The following is a 15,805-nucleotide window of genomic DNA, read 5'->3' on the forward strand; positions in this document are numbered from 1 at the left end:
CATGACTCCTAGTTGAAGAGATAGAGGGAGAGAGAGAAGGGGACGGTGCCTGTGACAAACCTCTCTCTCCGAGTATAGCGCTTTATTCGAGACCGTTTCTTAACAAGGGATTTTAGGCGAGGCTGTATAGTACTGGGCTGGCAAGTGAATGGTCCGCGGTTCGATTCTCCGTGGAGGAAGGAAAGTTAAAAAAAATAATTTCTTCCCTGCACTAAGTTTAAAACTCCACCTGTGATCTGTAACGTTAACTAAAAAGGAAAATATTTTCTTTCGACGTTCAAAAATGACGAACGAAAAATTTGATACTGCCAAAGGCAGAACTGTGACACCCCTACTACTACTACTACTACTACTACAACAGGGCAGGTCAAACTAAGAGCCTCATCGTAGATGTACATCATACGATGTGGCTAAAAATGTAAAGTGCTGCCTCTAGTGCCTTATCTGCGTACTTCAAATCGCTAGACTTCCCCCTTAAATTATGATATCGTGTTAAATTAAAGTTAGATTTAGGAAATTACCTATAATTTCCTAATTGCTTGATTCTAATGAAGGAATCTTTAAAAATTTAAAAAGCAACAATTCATCTCCATGAAAAGAAAGGCGCTGGTCGCTGACCTTTCATAGAGATTAAAAATAAAACTTTGGGGCTCCTGAAAAACTTGGGTTTCCTTGGCCAGGGAAATGCCGGTACTTCTACCCCTTCCACAATACATCATGTCCTACAGCAATGACGCATCTATCTCTCCCCTACTCTTTCAAACCCCTCTCTTATTTTTAAATCAAGCTAGGGTTTGCCAACCCATTGTATGTATCAAGAAAAAGATAAGATCTAGCTGAAAGTGTTTCGGAAAGTTTTTGAAAAAGCGTTCGGTGTAAATGCGTCGTGCGGTGACGCACGTGTTTCCAAAAAAATAACCCCCACGGTTGGAAGTGAGAAAAATAAATACGGGGCGCGAATTGGCTCCCCCCGAGAGAACGAGTGGCTACCAAGAAAGAGACCCAAAAATATAAGAGAGAAAAGACGACCCGAAAAGGGAGAAGTGATCGAGGTTCGAGAGAGGTCGGAAGTGAATAGTGAACGAGGACGAGAGAGGTAGACTGCCAATTCGGACCAAGTCCGCCGACTCCGCCCTGAGGCTGGCTAGTTCTAGCCGAGTGATCCCGAGAGCCATCGGGACCCACGAAAAGTGAAACGAGGTCGATGGATAATCTAGCCAGCGGAAGATTTTAAACTCTCGACGGTGAGCCACAGCTTGCCCCGAAAACCGACTCAGTGGAAGAACAGACTACAACGTCCAATCCACGTGGGTCAAAAACCCATCACCGAATGCGCACCACGAAACGTAACGTACTCTTTTAAACTCAAAACTATATAATTAATGAATGAACACGTGACATAATCAATCCCAAATGCACTGATTCAACCAACTTGGTTAACTATTAAGGGTTTTATGCATGGTTTTCTCTTAAAATTTTACAGTAAGGTTTGAGTATTCGACCCATAGGAGAATAAAATAGGCAGAAAATCGTTGATAGCAGACAAAATAAAATTATTTTGATAACCTAAGAAATGATGTTCGTTAATTTTAAGTGTTCGAAGATTCATAAATTGTCGTTTGGTATAGCTCTCAAAATATCACGGTCAACCTACAGATACTTTCGACTCTATTAACTACATAACAGTCAAACGGCGTATGTTGTTTTCCGCGTCGCAATATTTTCTATTTTAAAAATATTAAAATCTAAAATCATCTAACTGAATTACCTGTGATAGGTAATCTAGCTTAATTACCGGTGATGGGTAATCTAGCATAATTACCTGTGATGGGTAATCTAGTTTAATTACCTGCGATGCCTAATATAGCTTAAATACCTGTGATGTCTAATATTATAGCTTAAATACCTGTGATGTCTAATATAGCTTAAATACCTGTGATGTCTAATATAGCTTAATACCTGTGATGTCTAATATAGCTTAAATACCTGTGATGGATAATCTAGCTTAATTACCTGTGATGGTTAATCTAGCTTAATTACCTGTGATGCCTAATATAGTTTAAATACCTGAGATGGATAATCTAGCTTAATTACCTGTGATGGGTAATGTAGCTTAATTACCTTTGATGGGTAATGTAGCTTAATTACCTTTGATGGGAAATGTAGCTTAATTACCTTTGATGGGAAATGTAGCTTAATTACCTGTGATGGGTAATCTAGCATAATTACCTGTGTTCGGTAATCTAGCTTAATTACCATTAATCGATAATCTAGCTTAATTACCAGTGATCGGTAATCTAGCTTAATTACCATTCGTCGGTAATCTAGCTTAAATACCTGTGATCGGTAATCTAGCTTAAATACCTGTGATCGGTAATCTACCTTAAATACCTGTGATCGGTAATCTAGCTTAAATACCTTTGATCGGTAATCTAGCTTAAATACCTGTGATCGGTAATCTAGCTTAAATACCTGTGATCGGTAATCTAGCTTAAATACCTGTGATCGGTAATCTAGCTTAATTACCATTCGTCGGTAATCTAGCTTAAATACCTGTGATCGGTAATCTAGCTTAAATACCTGTGATCGGTAATCTAGCTTAAATACCTGTGATCGGTAATCTAGCTTAAATACCTGTGATCGGTAATCTAGCTTAATTACCTGTGATCGGTAATCTAGCTTAATTACCTGTGATCGGTAATCTAGCTTAATTACCTGTGATCGGTAATCTAGCTTAATTACCTGTGATCGGTAATCTAGTTTAATTACCTGTGATCGGTAATCTAGCTTAATTACCTGTGATTGGTAATCTAGCTTAATTACCTGTGATCGGTAATCTAGCTTAATTACCTGTGATCGGTAATCGAGCTTAATCAGCTCTAATCACTAACCTAGCTTAATTAGCTGTAATCGCTAATCTAGCTTAACTAGCTCTAATCGATAATCTAGCTCAATTAGCTCTAATCACTAATCTAGCTCAATTAGCTCTAATCGCTAATCTAGCTCAATTAGCTCTAATCGCTAATCTAGCTCAATTAGCTCTAATCGCTAATCTAGCTCAATTAGCTATAATCGCTAATCTAGCTCAATTAGCTATAATCGCTAATCTAGCTCAATTAGCTATAATCGTTAATCTAGCTCAATTAGCTATAATCGTTAATCTAGCTCAATTAGCTGTAATCGCTAATCTAGCTAAATAAGGGCTGATTAATTTTATGTAAATGAAAACCACCCTCAGCAACTTTAATTTTAAAGGAATAGCGACGTGATTTAAAAATTATCTCAAATCTAAAGAAAACCTTACTTTTTTGAGAGTTTAAACTCTTCTGATTCCAAAAATATGCTTGAATAATATTTAATTATGATGGAAAACACAGAAAAAACACTTTGAAAACTTGAAATTTGGGGGACAAAGGCAAATTTGCGGAGAAGATTTTTGGCGGGTTTTTCACCTTGCTACGTCATTCACGGCATCTCGCGGAAAAGCCAAGCGCGAGACTCCCGAGTTTACTAATGCGGCGCGCGCGCGAATCTGAATAAATTAGGCTTAACACTTAGGCTGAGACACTTATAGGCGTCACGTGCCAAGCGCGCGCGCCCGAGACTCCCGAGTCTACTAATGCTGCGCGCGCGCGCGCGAGCAAAGAAAATATAGAACTATCGTCTGCGCGCGAATCTGAATAAATTAGGCTTAACGCTGCGCGGCGACATTAACAGGCGCGTCACGTGAGCGACATCTAGAGTGAAAATTTCTCCTTATTACGTCATCAAACGAAAGAAAATCTCAACTAGGCCTTTTCCAAACACAAAACTTTGATTGCAATTTAATAAATTGCTACGAAACCAAATAAAAAAGTAAACATATCATAATAAACTAGATTTTTCAAGGATTTTTTTCGCATTTTAAGTTTGTGGGTGACGAAAATTATGTCACTAACACTTTAATAAAATGAACTATTAGATGAATCTCTTTGAAATTTTAGCCCACTCGATCACGCGCATCACGACGCAAGGTGCTCCTGCAGCTCAGCGTCCGCTTGGGAGGATCGAGTGGGCTATAGCCACATATTTTTATTATTATTATTTTTAGAGGTTTCAATGTAACTCGGGTCCATAGGTCCGCGACAAGGATGCAATTATTCAGGTTTCAGTATGTGAATAATCAGGGAAGGAAATGAGGTTTACTTGGGAGGTGACGGAAGGGGTGTGGGGGTCAAGTCACCTCCGGCGGACAAGGGGCAGTCGATCGCCGACATGTGTCCTATTCCCTCAAACTTTGCCGCCCAGAAGCTTGGCTTACAGGAGTGCGCCACACTCCCGGCCAATAGCAATAGTCACATATTAAGGACTGTGGAACACAGAAAAGCTACATCCAATCAAATAACCTTATACATGAAAGGCAGTATGAAGTCTTGTCTAAGAGAGGTACTGCTCTCCTAGAATTGACACAGAATTGATTGGAGCTTGTTTTTCGGACAGATTAGAGACAAGAGTTTGGAAAGTCTAGGTATTTAACAAGAAGTATTTCACAATAAATCGAAACTTGTATCGGAAAATTCACCTAGAAAAATTAGGGCTCGACATGGTACCGTAAATTTCAAAATTTCACAAATATCACGAGTGTTTTAAATTTAAATTTATCAATAATATACCGTACAAGAAGTTATGAATCTATCATTTTTAGTTTTTTTACTCCATAAATTAGTTATCCTAGTTTTTTTTTACATAGTAAGTGTCGTCTGCATTTATTTGTGCTTTTCGAATTTGGACGGTTGAAGTTAAGCTAAGTTCGGCGGCAAGGGATGTGTTACAGTGTTTTCAAGAGCAATAGTGTAAAATTAAATCAGAAACATTAATTTTATTAACAGTTTTAGAAACGTAATGGGTAAGTCGCATTGCAGTATGTTGGCAAAGGTTTAGGGTCTAAATTTTGAACAATTCAACCTCTTGTTTATTTTTATTCGTGAAAAACAATTGAGTTGCAGTATTTTAATCGTAATTTTCCAAGTTTAAGCATGAAACGTGAAATTAGGTGTGCCGTAAAGCGTGTGAAAAGGCGTAAAGTGATTAAACGTGTAAACTTGAAACAAAACCGGGTTGTTCGGCGAAAATGTACTGTTAAAGATAAAAACTCTATTGTTAAATTATCTCCCATAAAAACTGCCTCGTTGGATCCTAAAACATTAACTGAAAATAAATACAATATCAAGCCTTGCTCTGTTATAATCAGGCCATTAAAGCTGAAAGAAATTGCATACAAAGATACATTCAAAAATGAGTTACTGGAGATTAAAAAATGCATGGTTATATTACATCCATTGCCAAGTGCGCTTTGCAAAACTTTACGAGTAACTCCACCACTCAGGGAAAATATACACTCAAAGAATATCAAAACAAAAAGTGCCAAGAATCAAATTAATGCGTCAAAGGTCAGAATAAGACCTTTAAAGGTACCAGTGTGCAATTGTTGTAAGGAGCCTAGTCTCAATAATTGCTCAGTTGCTTTGAATCCGCTAACACACAAAACCGCAAGATCTTTATCACCATCCAAGATACTCTTGCAGAAATTGCCAGAGCGAAATGCCAAAGGCAGAAAAAGCAAAAATGCGGCGAATACAAAAAGCAACTTGCGCAAACCATCAAAACGTACGATTTTGTTGCGCAAGGCTAAGGTGTCTGTATCTTTGCGCAACAAACAAATTAACGTTCCTAAGATTGCTGACTCAAAGACAGAATCAAAACGAGTGTTGCATTTGATAAATGGTAATTCAAGTCAAGCAGTCATAAAACTGAATAAAATTTCCAGTGGATTTGTAAAAATTACCAGTAATGCTCATAATAATAAACCAAAAGTGACGCCCAAAAATAATTGGGAAGTAACTAACGCTAATGGTCCAAGTACCACTGCGACTCAGCCTTCGAGTCCCACCGGGGCATCACGCGTCATCAAGAGGAAGATGCCCGAACTGACATCGCATACGCTTAGCACGGCAAAATTACGCGTTATCAGGAGAAAGATGCCCGAACTGGCGTCAAATATTCCCAAATCGCCATCCAATATCCCCGAACCAGTATCAAATATCCCCGAACTGGCATCAAATATCCCTAACACGGTCCTTCCACGCGTCATCAGGAAAGCGATGCCTGGACTGACATCAAATATCACCGAACTGGCATCAAATATCCCTAACACGGTCCTTCCACGCGTCATCAGGAAAGCGATGCCTGGACTGACATCAAATATCCCCGAACTGGCATCCAATACCCCTAACACGGTGCCTCCACGCGTCATCAGGAAAACGATGCCTGGACTGACATCAAATAACCCTAACGCCTCGCCTTCACGCGTCATCAGGAAAAATATGCCTAGACTGTCGTCAAATAACCCTAACGCCTCGCCTTCACGCGTCATCAGGAAAAAAATGCCTAGACTGACATCATATACCCCTAATGCCTCGCCTTCACGCGTCATCAGGGAAAATATGCCTAGACTGTCGTCAAATAACCCTAACGCCTCGCCTTCACGCGTCATCAGGAAAAAAATGCCTAGACTGACATCATATACCCCTAATGCATCGCCTTCACGCGTCATCAGGGAAAATATGCCTAGACTGTCGTCAAATAACCCTAATGCATCGCCTTCGTGCGTCATCAGGAAAAAAATGCCTAGACTGACTTCATATACCCCTAATGCCTCGCCTTCACGCGTCATCAGGGAAAATATGCCTAGACTGTCGTCAAATAACCCTAACGCCTCGCCTTCACGCGTCATCAGGGAAAAAATGCCTAGACTGACATCATATACCCCTAATGCCTCGCCTTCACGCGTCATCAGGGAAAATATGCCTAGACTGTCGTTAAATAACCCTAACGCCTCGCCTTCACGCGTCATTAGGAAAAAAATGCCTAGACTGACATCATATATCCCTAACGCCTCGCCTTCACGCGTCATCAAGAAGATGATGCCTGGACTGACGTCAAGTAACCCTAACACCTCGCATTCACGCGTCATCAAGAAGAAGATGCCTGGATTAACATCAAATAACCCTAACGCCTCGCCGTCACGCGTCATCAAGAAGATGATGCCTGGACTGACATCAAATAACCCTAACACCTCGCCTTCACGCGTCATCAGGAAAAATATGCCTAGACTAACATCATATACCCCTAATGCCTCGCCTTCACGCGTCATCAGGAAAAAGATGCCTAGACTGTCGTCAAATAACCCTAACGCCTCGCCTTCCCGCGTCATCAGGAAAAATATGGTTAGACTGACATCATATACCCCTAATGTCTCGCCTTCACACGTCATCAGGAAAAAGATGCCTAGACTGTCGTCAAATAACCCTAACGCCTCGCCTTTACGCGTCATCAGGAAAAAGATGCCTGGACTGACATCAAATAACCCTAACACCTCACCTTCACGCGTCATCCAGAAAAAAGTGCCAGAACTGACATCAAAAAACCATAAAACCGCGCCTTCACGCGTCGTCAAGAAGAAGATGCCTGGACTGACATCAAATAAGCCTAGCACCGTGCAATCTCGCGTTATCCAGAAAAAAGTGCCAGAACTGCGGCTAAATATTGAATCATCAAGTAGCCAAGAAAAGACAGTCTTCACGCAAGCCTTCAAAGCAGCTGTTCCTTCTAGCGCACCAAATAGAATCGCTACAAGGATTTCCACGACGCCATCGCAAAGCCGCGTTCATAAAGCTCCATCAAACAAAGTAATTGAATCTGTCGTAAAGAGACCCCGTTTCGTTGCCGAAAAGATGCCGAAATTCATTTCAAATGTCATTAATACCACGACAAATGTTGAAGTTATGCGAAGTAACAAAGTCCTGGTCCCCATCGTCACGCCACCCCGCGTCATCTTGGATAAGATTCCACAATTTATTTCAAGCTACTCGTCATTAAAGTCCTCCTTTGAAACACCATCTTGCGTCGACGCAGAAATGATACCCGAACCAAGTCCTTCAAATGATGCCATAATGCCATCTTCTCAAACACACGTTGACCATGAAGTACAACAAAGTAACACGACTTTGTCTCGGCACTTAGTTGAAAATAGCGTTTCAGAACCAAGAGCTGCGGCGGTGACTGGCAATAACTCAACGAAATCTCCAAGCAATATTGTTTTACCAATAACAATGTTCAATCGCAAATTGGCAACACTAAATGCTCAGCAAGAAAATATGTCGAGTTTAAACAGATTTCCGCAAAGCGTATCAGAACACGATCCCACTCCGACAGTGTCTAATTTAGTAGGCCAATCCGAGGATGTGGAAAATTCATCATATTCAAGTCAAAGATCGTCGAATTTCGGCAGTTTTCTTAGTAATACACTTCCATCTCTATTGTCGTCGTTTTCCGTTCCTATCAACGATAATCGGCTCAACTCGAATTACGATAGCGAATGCGATCTGTTACCCAAAAGAAATAACCTTACGCGATCGGCAGATTTACAAATAGATGAAATGTACCAAGTTTCAAACACTACCTTCGAGGACATTGAACATAACGAGCCTTTGGTGGAAACTGACCAAAGTTGCGAGAAAACAACTCCGTTAATGGAAGACGTAGAAAACTTTCAAACTTGTTTGATACAGGAAATGGACACGGATGAAACGGGTGGTGACTCTGATAAAGAAACTGATGAGTCGTCGAGTGGTGTTAGTGATTGCGACGAATCTCCAATTAATATTCCTTCCAAAAATGTTGAAACGCAATCCCAGCCATTTGAATGTAATGCCGACGCTGCTACAGCAGATCCTGAAAATTTTGGTAGACTAAGCTCGGAACAGAAAGCTTTACTTGACGCTTGGCTACAATGGACCGTACAACATGAAGATAATATTTTATACCCAACTTTTTAAACTACAAAATATGTTTTTTTCTATTAACATTTTTTATCATTAAAGTTTCCTTCAGTCATTGCCTATTCCTTTTTCATCAACAATTAATTAGTTATTAATGAAATTTTGTTTTGTAACTAGATTGGGTCCATGCTACACAATATGTTTTTCTTTTTACATTTTTATCATTAAAGTTTACTTCCTTCATATTATTCCTTTGGAGAATATCTACCTGATAGTTTATCGAGAAGAAAAGTGTATAAATTAAACAATACCACACCATAAAATAAAGATTAAAACCTACTTTACAAAAACAATATTATAAAATACATATAATACGTAATTTGATAAAACTTCTTCATAAAATTTTAATAAGGAGTATTTGCTATTGCTGTGAGTTATCAGGGTTCATACAAACCTGAAAAAATCAGGGAAATAAATAGTTGACAAAAACCTCAGGGAAATTTAGAATTTTTAGTAAAATTCAGGGAAATCAGGGAACGTTGCGTCAAATAGAGGCCGAGTAATTAAGCAAAATGTTCATGACGTGAACATACCCTCCATTGAATTAATATTTCTCCAATCTGTAGAGAGTCGTAGCTCTGGTTCTACTAGAGATAAGGGGATGTCCTTCGAGTATGTTATAATCTTATTTGCCCCCCCCCCCATCCAACGATACTAAAACCTTGGGATTTCGTCAAACAGGGGTCGAGTAATTAAGCAAAATGTTCGTGAATATTCCCTCCATAGGATTAACATTACAGTATACTTTGGAGGCTCATAACTCTGATTATATTAGAGATACGGGGATGCCCTTTGATTATGTAATTGTCCTATTTACCCTTCCTCCTTCGTTAACATTTGCTCCATACGGGAAAAATCTGGGAAACTCAGGGAAGTATATGGGGAAAAACCTGGAAATCTCAGGGAAATTTGTTTTCCAATGTTGTATGAACGCTGCCTATAAGCGCCGAGCGAGCCGCCGCGTTTGCCACCTAGCGGATTTTAGAAGAACGAATTGGTGGGAAAATGACCGCGTCTTTAAATGAAGCCATAGGGTTGTTGTGTAGTTACTTGTAGGAATTATTACTGAAATTCCCTAGAAGGAATGAAATTTTACCTCTTTTTGAAGTTCTAGAATTCATTTCATTTAAAGAAATGAGTGAATTAACGCGCTTAAAGAGAAAAAGTAAGTGTTTTAGCCATTATCTTATGTAATCCCAACACCCAAATTAAACGAGATGTAAATAGGTACAGTTAACCTCAAAAATGTATCTGTCTGGAAGCACTTGCAAGCTAACTTAATTAACTTACAATATAAACATATTTATTTAATTTGAACACTTACATAGATGGTAATATCATAAACTTGCTTAGTTACAGAAGTTTCCCTGAGCCTACGGTATTAACTTCGTTTGGTTTACAAACATCTCTTACGTTAAAAATGTGTTTAGTTTTTATTAAATTTTAGACTTTTCGACGAGTAGAATCCCTAAAATAATTTTGCAAACCTTCTAATGCTAAAAATGCGACGTATTTTATTATTGTAGCGCTCCCCATTTGTAAACTGCCAATCTACCATTCGCGAACTTCACGCCAAGAGTTTTAAATTCAGTCCGATAGAGGCGCTGCGTGCTAGTTAACCTCTCAATCCTTGGCGCGTATTATGTCGGTTTTCTTTTTGCTTTGGTCCCATTGAACCGAATTCCCATTCGACAGAAGGGGTTTTTTTTTGGGGTCCTATTCGACCGAACGTAGCCAAAGGTGCGATTTTATTATAGTCCCATTGGACCGAAATTCTATTGAACTGGAAGAAGACATACTGTGTGGTTTGCATTAAATATATTTTTAATTTCACAACTTATTATTGTTAAAAAAATGTGAGTTGAAAATGTATTACTGCACTTATTTTAACTACGTTTTAATTACGGCGAACCCCACCTCACCTACCCTAGCCTAACTTAATCTAACCTAACCCAACGTAACCTAACCCAACGTAACCTAACCTAACCCAACCCAACCTTGTTTGGAGGTAAAAAGATTATTTATATGAGTATTAAAAGCCCGCCTCTTACCACGAACAATTTATTAGCAATAATAGAAATATTTTGGAAAAGATGTCAGATAATTAATTGGAGAATATTTTGGAAAAGGTTGCAGCTAATTAATAGGAGAATATTTTGGAATAGGTGGCAGCTAATTAATAGGAAAATCTTTTGGAAAAGGTGGCAGCTAGTTAATAGGAGAATATTTTGGAAAAGGTGGTAGCTAATTAAAAGGAGAATATTTTGGAAAATGTGGCAGCTAATTAGTAGGAGAATGTTTTGGAAAAGGTTGCAGCTAATTAATAGGAGAATATTTTGGAAAAGGTTGTAGCTAATTAATTGGAGAATATTTTGGAAAAGGTGGCAGCTAATTAATAGGAGAATGTTTTGGAAAAGGTGGTAGCGAATTAGTAGGAGAATGTTTTGGAAAAGGTTGCAGCTAATTAATAGGAGAATATTTCGAAAAAGGTGGCAGCTAATTAATAGGAAAATCTTTTGGTAAAGGTGGTAGCTAATTAATAGGAGAATGTTTTGGAAAAGGTGGTAGCTATTTAAAGGGAGAATATTTTGGAAAAGGTGGTAGCTAATTAAAAGAAGCATATTTTGGAAAAGGTGTCAACGAATTATTGGAACCAAACCAAAACTAACCTAAGCTAACCTAAGCTAAACTAACCTAACCTAACCTAAGCTAACCTAAGCTAAACTAACCTAACCTAACCTAAGCTAAACTAACCTAAACTAACCTAACCTAACCTAACCTAAGCTAACCTAACCTAACCTAACCTAAGCTAACCTAACCTAACCTAAGCTAACCTAACCTAAGCTAAGCTAACCTAACCTAAGCTAACCTAACCTAAGTTAACCTAACCTAAGCTAACCTAACCTATCCTAACCTAACCTAACCTAACCCACCCGAAACCAAAATATTAAAATTTTAATTTAAAGACATTGATGGAACTACCATTAAGACTGTACTTCATTTTAAGCACAATTTGATTACTAATTCTATATATCTCTTGCCTTGAAAGGAATGAAAGTGAGCGTTTTAACTAGTATCACGAAACATTTACTTTTAATATTATTAACATACCTTTCGGAGATTCGAACCAACAACCTATCGCTTCGCAGTCCAACATCGTATCCACTACACCACCGAATTGCTGACGGTTACAGTGTTTCAAGTTATATTCATGTATTTTTTAGGGGCATATTCGGACGATTGGGATTTCGGTCCACCGGGAATATAGCCATTGGGCTGGAAATCTAAAATCATTGCGGGATATTCGGTCGAATGGGATTTCGGTCCATTGGGAATTCGGTTGAAAGGAACGATACCTTCTTTTTAGCAGGGACGGAAATAAGATAAATTATAATAACCTATAGGGGTCACTGCCTGGCTGGACCAATGTCCTATAAATTTATTAGGTGTGCAAAAATGTCCTGGTCTTACTGGGCCAGCTTGTTTTTCTGTAAAAGGGTTTTCAACTTTGGATGTTTCGGAAAAACGGTCTCTCTGGCCAGCTCACCTCTACTTCGTAAATAGAAAAACCCAAATGAGAGGAAAAGTACCCAAAGGGCCACCTTGTAGAAGGATTAACAAAGGGCTAAGAGGTGAGCGGGCGTGGGAGAGAGAGAATTTTTCCCTTTTTAAAAAAATCAGAATACCAAAAAACTGTACTCTCGGTAGGACCTAACTGGTCACTCTCCTGCAAAAGCGGAGCAACAAAATAAACTTGAGTTCAAGAAAATAAAACTAAATTATTTCGCCAACAAAAACTTTAACTTAATCAATACCAGTTGACACTTTGGAATATTACAACAATATTGCGGTGTTTCAGTCCGCCGTAATATTCAATCCCCAGCTCTCCCAAGAACCAGAAAAGAGAAGAACAAGCCAAAGCTAAGAGCGTTTTCCTTTGGGTCCTCGCGGAGCGCTCCCATGGAGGAATAAAACTAGGAGATCCTATTCTTCAAAAACAGTCTTCAACGAAGCTGGAAACTACTACTACCATTTTTATTGCTCCTTGGGAGCGCTCCGTGAGGACCCAAAGGAAAACGCTATTAGGGGCCAAAATACCCCGATTCTTCATGGTGCCTCGACCGCGTGACTTTTGGATTCATTTAAAGTGAAAACTGAACTTTCGCGAAATAATGGCGGACGCAAACGCAAACGGAACCGGATCGCTTGTATCCAACGTTCAAAATCAAGGATCTAATGTTCAAGCCGGCCAAAATGGACAAACAAATGGTCAAGCGACCCAAGGAAATACCAATCCGGCCAAAAATACAAAGGATCTAAAACTCGCCAAAGCGACAAGAAAAAGTGCGCGTTCCGCTGCAACGAAAAAAGTAAACGAACTCAAAAATCTTCTTAAATCAGCAACTGTTCCTGATATCGACGACCTGGAGGATGGTCTAGCTATCCTACTTCAACGAGAAGAGGACCTATATAACCAACGCCGAGAATTTGGTCAAACCGCTGATCGACAACGAAGTGGAGCTGGAAAAAGATGAGGACGAGGCTTTCACCTACAAAGAAGAAATCATGGCCATCAAACTAAAGTTAACCAGGATGATAAAGAAGATGGGTGGAACCCTACCATCGTCCACAACTTCAATCTACGGCTCCACGTGCGGACTTAACGGACAATTAGTACAAAACAGTGTGAACTCTCTGCAAGAAAAGGTGGAAATTAAATGTCCGCCGCTCACCATAACTAGAAGTGGTATGAGACTAGAAGTGAAGGGCTCTAGCATTGATATTAGATCCTGGCACTAGTGAACAAATTTGAGGATTTTATGCCGCTTCCATCGCGGAGAGAAAAAAATTGGTCGAGTTCCAAAAACATCTCTTACCCCCTTCCCCTCAACCTAAAGCGGCGAAACACGGACCCGGCTCCTTGAATCTAGTTCGGCCGTCTACCACCGCGAGCGTCTCACGTTTTGGAGGGGAAATTTCAGAAACCGCCACTAGAGGGCCAACCGTTTGTGTTTTATCAAGTCTTTTCACTAATGCCTAGTGAAGAATTTGGTTAGCTCAATACTTCTAGTATCATACCACTTCTGCCATAACCAAATTCGACGGCGACTTCTCCAAGTGGAACCAATTTTGGGGACGTTTCAAGGTCACCATACACGATAGCTCCAGGATTGACAAGGTTGACAAACTTATTTACTTAACCTCTTACCTAAAAGGGGAAGCTCTTGAAGAAATTAAAAATTTTGAACAAACTGAAGCGGCATACGATGAAGCAATAGACCAATTACATAAAAGATTCGCGCGAACCGAGTTAGCTATTCATTACCATATTAGTCAGCTCCAAGAAATTCAGCCGGTCACTAATTGAAAAAATGTCCCTGCGCTACGTCATTTATCGACCACTTGCGAAATTAGTGTACGAAGTTTAAGGTCTATCGGTTTCGATCCTTCTGAAAAGGCCGCCTTTTTATGTCCAGCCTTATTAAAATGCTTGCCCGCACCGGGCGCAGACATTAGAACTGAATTTCTCTTAAAAAGAAAGTCAAAACCAAACGCCGCTACCTATTTAGATAGTTGGGACGCGGATGAACTACTTTCGTTCCTTAGAGAGCAAATTGAGTGCCGATAAATGGCAGATATCCTAGGTTCAACTTCCGGAAGGTATGGGGGGGAGAAAAGAAAACTAATCCCAGTCAAAAATTGGTACTTACGCCCAAGAAAAATCAAGGCGAAAAATGGAAAAAAGGCATACCCCTTCCGTAGCTAGCCTAGCAACTAGTGTTAAACAAAAACCTAGAAATAATAGATATCCAGAAAACATATATTGCATATTTTGCGCAACCGATGATCATAAGTCAATTAATTGCAATAAGTTTACCTTAGAAGAAAAGAGAGATAACGTAAGGGAGAGAGGTAGATGCTACATTTATCTCCGATTGGGTCATTCCTCCGACAGGTGTCGCACAAAATTTAGGAAATGTAAAAAATGCCTCAAAGGCCACAATTTTGCTGTTTGCGATAAAAACGAATAGCATCTAGTAAGAGATACCGTGGAAGATGAGAGACAGAGTGTAGTAACTGCCATAACTCCTACCGATAACAAGGAAAACACAGTACAACTTCAAACTGCCTTAGCTATCGCAAAAACCCCCTCTAACCCTAACAATAAATTAAAAGTAAGGTGTGTCTTAGATGGGGGAGTCAGATTAGCGTAATTAGGGAAGACCTGTCACGCTCATTAAAATTACCAATAGTTGGGGAAACATCCCTCGACATATTCAAATACGCTTCAAGGGAACCTGAAACCGTAACTTGCAAAAAGGTCAAAGTTAGGTTAGAAAATACAGCCTTCCCCGAAAAGAGCATAGAATTTATCGCCGTTGAATCGCCTTTCGTATGCAACCAAGTTGTTAGCATGGGTTGCAAGGAGATTGAAACATTTATGGATAGAATGGGTTTACAAATGTCATATGACCCAACCGATCCCCTAAACGAAGCACGGAAGCCGACTTATTAATTGGAGGCGATATCTACTGGGAAATAGCTAGTGGGAAGACCGAAAGGTTCAGCAAACGCGTGGTTTGTGTTGAAACCATATTAGGGTGGGCGCTACATGGTCCCTCGGGTGAAGCTACAGAGAAAATACAATCAGGATCTGTAATGGCTGCAGAAACCATGCAAAAAGCGGGGATGCGTTTCAGGAAATGGGGAACCAACTCGAAGGAGTTCTGGGAAAAGCACACCCAACAAGGGGGAAATGCACTCTTCGATAAGGAAATTTCAACCAAAGAAACCAAAATCTTAGGGCTAAAATGGGACCCTGAGTCCGATACACTCGGATATAACCTTAGCAGCTTAATTGAAGGTTTAAAAAATATGAAAAATACTAAACGATGCGTTTTAAGTTCGGTCTCCCAAATTTTCGA

The 15,805-nt window shown here is 39.7% G+C and overlaps 1 protein-coding gene across 20 annotated transcripts in view; it reads left to right on the forward strand.

Annotated features, from left to right (window-relative positions):
* Positions 1 to 861: 861 nt before the first annotated feature.
* The window catches only part of LOC149610716 (uncharacterized), a 97,385-nt gene continuing 82,441 nt past the window's right edge, over positions 862 to 15,805 (forward strand). For 4 of the 20 annotated variants that reach the window (XR_016376531.1, XR_016376535.1, XR_016376533.1 and 1 more), the window contains exon 1: positions 863 to 1,346. The gene's annotated coding sequence lies outside the window, so the exon portion shown is untranslated. Of the gene's footprint in view, positions 1,347 to 15,805 lie in introns of all 20 variants that reach the window. The other 16 variants (XR_016376532.1, XR_016376536.1, XR_016376543.1 and 13 more) reach the window with 10 other exon arrangements.

Source organism: Phalangium opilio, unplaced genomic scaffold (assembly GCF_054372755.1).
Source record: "Phalangium opilio isolate 3A_F unplaced genomic scaffold, DU_Popi_V2 ptg000329l_1, whole genome shotgun sequence".
NCBI lineage: Eukaryota > Metazoa > Arthropoda > Arachnida > Opiliones > Phalangiidae > Phalangium > Phalangium opilio.